Genomic DNA, 6,105 nt, shown 5'->3' with positions numbered 1-6,105 from the left:
ATGATACTCCTGCCTTGGCCTCCTAAAGTGTTGGGATTACAGGTGTGAGCCACCATGCCCAGCCTATTTTGGAAGTTTTAGTTATGTTAAATTAAATAATAGATACTCATTAAATATCTGGGTTATTTCCAATTTAAAAACTTATGTTTTAGCCCAGGCGTGGTGGCTCACGCCTGTAATCCCAGCATTTTGGGAGGCCGAGGCAGGTGGATCACCCGAGGTCAGGAGCTCGAGACCAGCCTGACCACATGGTGAAACCCCGTCTCTACTAAAAAATACAAAAAATTAGCCAGGTGTGGTGGTGGGCGCCTGTAATCCCAGCTCCTCGGGAGGCTGAGGCAGGAGAATTGCTTGAACCTGGGGGGCGGAGGTTGCAGTGAGCCGAGATTGTGCCATTGCACTCCAGCCTGGGCAACAAGAGCGAAACTCCATCTTAAAAAAAATATGCTTTAGGAACACATATTTCTAAATTATGAAATTATTCTCATCTGTAAGATACTGCTATATGACAATTCAAGATTTCTTTCTTCCTAGGTTTTTTATTAAAATAAGGGTTACTAAGTATTAATATTGTGGTAGATATATGTGATTAAGACTACTAGATACAAGAGAAACAATTCTGTATGCAAAATGTATACCGGTTTTTGTTTCAGAGAAAGTAAATTCACTTAGAGATTTTTAAGGATTATTTTAAATTGAAGGAATAAAAAAGATAGATAAAACTAAATGTGTATAAAAACTTGGGAAAGATGGAAAAAATTATACAAGGTGATTAAAAGTTTATGTAAATCTTACCTTGAGGTCAAAACTGATTGAGATCAGATAGATTGTTTATAAAGTTTATTTAAATTGGCTGTAATATTAAAAACATAGTGATACAAAACTAAAAATTTTGGTTAAAACAACAAGGTTTTCTTAAAGTATTTATTTGCTCTTAATGAGGTAATAAATATTGACTTTTAATCCTGAAATCTGTTACTATAAAAAACTTTTCAGATTTATATATCAGAAGTTCAACTTTTCCTGTACTTTCGTGTTACACATCACTCACAGATCACATATTGTCTTCTGTTCCTTCTTTACAAGGAATAGAAGGCTTGGCTTTTCTGCTTGGCTGGGATGATAACTCCTTCAGCTTTTTCATCAGGTCTAATTTTGTACTCTTGGCTTTTAAATATGTCTGAATTACTTCATGTAACCAGGAAACTTCCATGCTATCACTGTGAGCTATGGATCCCCACTGCTCTATGCTCTGGTTTTCCTGTTTACATACCTCTGTAATATTATGCTCACTCATGACCCTGGACACACTCTTTCTATGTCTAATTAAATCCAAGTCCCCTTGTCATCAGGTTTGACTTCCAAGTGATTTAAATTAGCTTCCCATAAGAAGACACAATTATGCCACAGGAGCTTTTACCTTTTAAATGACTGGCCTGTAATAAAGATTTTAGGTTTTATCAACATGATCCATGTGTTGCCTTTGTTTTTTTTAAATTACTTTGGAAAATTGAGGGTTTTCAGTTTTCACATCCATGTAACCTTCTATGTTGCTTTTGATGTCTTTTGGTTGTCATGCTAATTAAATGAATGACTGTTATTTAAAAATGACATGTGGCTGTGTGCAGCGGCTCATGCCTGTAATTCCAGCACTTTGGGAGGCCAAGGTGAGTGGATCACTTGAGCCCAGGAGTTCAAGTCCAGCCTGGGCAAAATGGCAAAACCCTATCTCTACTAAAAATACAAAAGCTAGCTAGGTGTGGTGGCACGTGCCCATAGTCCTGGCTACTTGGGAGGTTAAGGTGGAGGATCACCTAAGCCTGGGAGGTTGAGGCTGCAGTGAGCCATGTTTGCACCACTGCACTCCAGCCTGGGCAACAGGGTGAGACCCTGTCTCAAAAAAATAATAAAATAAAAAAACTGTCATTCTGTTTTGGTCAAATGTTTTTAATTTTTTGACATCTTTGCTAAAACTTAGTTGATAACATTGTATAGGAAGCATTGCCAAAAATCCAGTAACACTAAATCTTCTTTTTTTTTTTTCTCTGAGACAGAATCTTGCTTTGTCACTCAAGCTGGAGTGCAGTGGCGTGATCTCAATTTACTGCAACCTCTGCCCCAAGGTTCAAGGGATTCTCCTGCCTCAACTTCCCAAGTAGCTGAGACTACAGACACGTGCCACCATGCCTGGCTAATTTTGTATTTTTAGTAGAGACAAGGTTTCGCCATGTTGGCCAGGCTGGTGTCGAACTCCTGACCTCAGGTGATCTGTCCAGCGTGGCCTCCCAAAGTGCTGGGATTACAGGCGTGAGCCACTGTGCGTGGCCTAAATCTTCTTTTGGTTACATTTATAGATATGTTATTAATATAAATGTTTTAAACATTATATAAATTTATAAAAATCTAATATGGTATCAGTCATAATTTTGATGATGTTAAATCTTTTCTGAAGTTGTATGTGTATAGACATATTATTAATATAAATATTCTAAAGATTATATAAAATTTGTGGAAGTCTGATGGATCTGATGTGTTGCTGTCAGTCATGATTCTGGCTGTTATCTTAAAATGCTACATATAATAGAAATAACTAAATTTTCTTGCCAGTTGAGAACCTTCACTGGATTTTAACCAAAGGCTATTCTAAGTTTTTGTCATCTATGGTGATTGTTTAAAGTTCTTCTCTAAAACCTTTACAGGCCAGGCGCGGTGCTGGATGCCATGCACGGCGCGGTGCTGGGCGCGGTGCAGGGCGCGGTGCAGGGCAGGGTGCTGGGCGCGGTGCAGGGCGCGGTGCTGGGCGCGGTGCAGGGCGCGGTGCTGGGCGCGGTGCAGGGCGCGGTGCTGGGCCTGGTGCAGGGCGCGGTGCTGGGCCTGGTGCAGGGCACGGTGGCTCATACTTGTAAAAATCCCAGCACTTTGCAAGGCCGAGGTGGGTGAATTGCTTGAACTCAGAAGTTTGAGAGCAGCCTGGGCAACATGGTAAAACACTGTCTCTACAAAAATACAAAAATTAGCCAGGCATGGTGCATGCCTATGGTCCCAGCTACTTGGGAGGCTGAGGTAGGAGGATGGCTTGAGTTTGGGAGGGAGAGATTGTGGTGAGCCAAGATCATGCCACTGCACTCCATCCTGAGTGACAGAGCCAGACCATGTCTCAAAAAGAAGAAAAAAAAAAAAAAGAAAAAGCTTTTACAATCAGCTATCATCTAAATTACTTTTAATGGAAAGGACTCTGACAAGTTCTCCTAAATATGGTTTCTGATAACTTTGGGGATCATATCATTGGACTAGGAAAATCTTCCAGGACTCTGAAAAGCTGAATGACAACTTCTAACTGAAATCAAGCAAAACACAGACTCCCGAGTAGCTGGGACTACAGGCGCCTGCCACCACACTCAGCTAATTTTTGTTTTTTGTATTTTTAGTAGAGACGGGGTTTCACCGTGTTAGCCAGGATGGTCTCGATCTCCTGACCTCATGATCTGCCCACCTCAGCCTCCCAAAGTGCTGGGATTACAGGCGTGAGCCACTGCGCCCGGCCTGTATCCCATAGGTTTTGGTTTGACTTTAAAGTTTTTCTTTTCTCAAAAACTCAGTGTCATGGTACCGGCTTCTAGTGCTTTGGGCAGTGAGACCCTTTTACTTGATAACCGTGGTAGCTGGGACAACTTGGCAACGTAAATAAATAAACGGCATCTAGATTGGAAAGGAAGAAGTACAGTTATCTTTATGTACAGATGACATGATCTTGCATTTAGAAAATCATAAGAAATTTACTAAAAAGTATTAGGACTCATGAACAAATTTAGGAATGTAACACTATACAAGATTGGTATAAAAAATAATTGTATTTCTTTAGCAAGAAATCAAGAATCCAAAAATGGAATTACAAAAATAAATCTTGTTACAATAAAATTAAAGCTGGGGTAACTTTAACATAAGAAGCTTAAACTTGAACACTAAAAACTACAATATGTGGTTAGTGTTGGAAACACCCAGGTACCTTCCCTGAGCCTTCTCTCCTTGGCTCTGAGGACTTTACCTTCATGGGATGAGGAGAGGGGTTGTATTTTTGGCTTTTACCTTATATTAGGTGGGTTCGGGGTGAGGTATCTGCAATTCAAATGAGTATTACAATCTCTACTTTTATGGAAAAGAGACTGAGGCCCAGAAAGAGACCGAATGATAGTCCATATCCTGGAAGGCGAATTGTCAGGCACTGATTTCCGCTATGTAACCCCTGCCAATCATCGTGTATTTAAAGGATCCCCAGATACCATACCAATAGGTGTTCAAGAGAGAGGCCTGTAATCTAGGCGTCTGAGAAAGCAAGGCTAGAGGTTGCAATATTGGAGACAACAGGGCTCTGGGAAGATTAAGGCTGAGTTTTCTGGATCTGCAGAGTAGAGTCACTGAGGAGCAATTGCAAGATCAGAGAAGATGGAAGAATAAGTCAGGGCACGCTTAGGAAAAGAGAAAACCAGGGATAGATTTTAGGCAAGAGTCACACTGAGGAAGGGCAGGTTCTTGGTGTCGCTGAGGAAGATGAATTCAAAAGCAAGCCTGTGGTGGAAGAAAGCAGCTCCATGGAGGCATTGGCGCTGTTACAGCCCTGCGTCCGCTCCTGCAGGGCAGGGAGCCCTCCGTGGGTTGTGCTCCCAGAGTAGCAGCCTAGGGCTGGCTTGCAGTCATTTTTATAATTCACTTTTAATGGCATGCTAATTAAGGGGAGGGTTATTCAGAAATAGCTAGAAATGGGCACTAACTTCCAGCTGTTTCCATGGCAAGGTGTGGGGACTTCCTGTGCTGCCATGGCGTTGGCAAACTGTCACGGCGCTGGTGGCAGCATCTTCTCGTGATCTGAGGCATGAGGTGCTTTCGCTGCCTCTCCCGGTTTCCTGCGTGCCTCTTACCTGAAAGCCCTTCACACCCCCATCTGCCCACCTACAAACTTCACTGCCCTTTCACCCCACCCCCGTTTCACACGCACTCCCACATCAATCCTGAGCATTCAAGCAGTCGTTTCCCTGTTAGGAACCTCGGTAGTAGCTGGAGCTCTGAGAAACCCCTAGGGCAGAACTTCTTGAGTAGTTTGTGGCAGAAATCAGGGACAGAAAGGCAAAGTTCTGGTCTTTCTCACAATAAATAAATAAAGATAGGTAGATTTGATTGATGGATGGATGAAACGTGGGAGTTTATGGGAAAATATTTATCAGACACTGGAAGTGTAAGTTGTCACAAAGATTATGACCCTGCCTTATGCCCTGTTATTTTATCCTATTATATATACTAGAGCATTTTTTCTAACTGTGTAATATAATCTTTTTTTATTAATTTTTTGCACACAAAACAATAAACATTTTCTGAAAATACATACAAACAAAAAGATGCGTATCAAACATACTAGGGAGGTTGCACATGGGAAGATGGGGAATAGAAATGGGGAGTGGGAATCAAAGAAAACAAATGAGAGAGGGACTTTATATGGATCAGTGACAACAACTCAATCCTCTATCTGACAAAGAAGAAGGAGAAGGAAGAGGAAGAAAAAGAAAGTGGGACAAAGGATCAGAAAGGGAGGAAAATAGAAAAAACTAGAGTATGACTCCAGGGTAGACCTGCCTTGTTGTCACTGGGTTGGTTGGTTGGTTTGTCTGTTGTATTTTTCATATGTTTCGCCATGTTGGCCAGACTGGTCTCGAACTCCTAGCCCAAAGTGATCAACCCGCCTCGGCCCCCCAGAGTGCCGGGACCACAGGCGTGAGCCACCATGTCCAGCCCCCACATTGCTTCTGGCCTCCGTGGTAGACCTCCCAGACGGGGCGGTCGGGCAGAGGTGCTCCCCACATCCCAGATGGGGCGGCCGGGCAGAGACGCTCCTCACTTCTTCCCAGATGGGGCGGCCGGGCAGAGGCGCTCCTCACTTCCCAGACGGGGCAGCCAGGCAGAGGCGCTCCTCACTTCCCAGACGATGGGTGGCCGGGCAGAGGCGCTCCTCACTTCCCAGACGGGGCGGCCGGGCAGAGGCGCTCCTCACTTCTTCCCAGACGGGGCGGCCGGGCAGAGGCGCTCCTCACTTCTTCCCAGACGGGGCGGCCGGGC

This window comes from Nomascus leucogenys, chromosome 24 (genome assembly GCF_006542625.1).
Source record: "Nomascus leucogenys isolate Asia chromosome 24, Asia_NLE_v1, whole genome shotgun sequence".
Classification (NCBI taxonomy): Eukaryota; Metazoa; Chordata; class Mammalia; order Primates; family Hylobatidae; genus Nomascus; species Nomascus leucogenys.
This window is presented reverse-complemented; position numbering follows the sequence as displayed.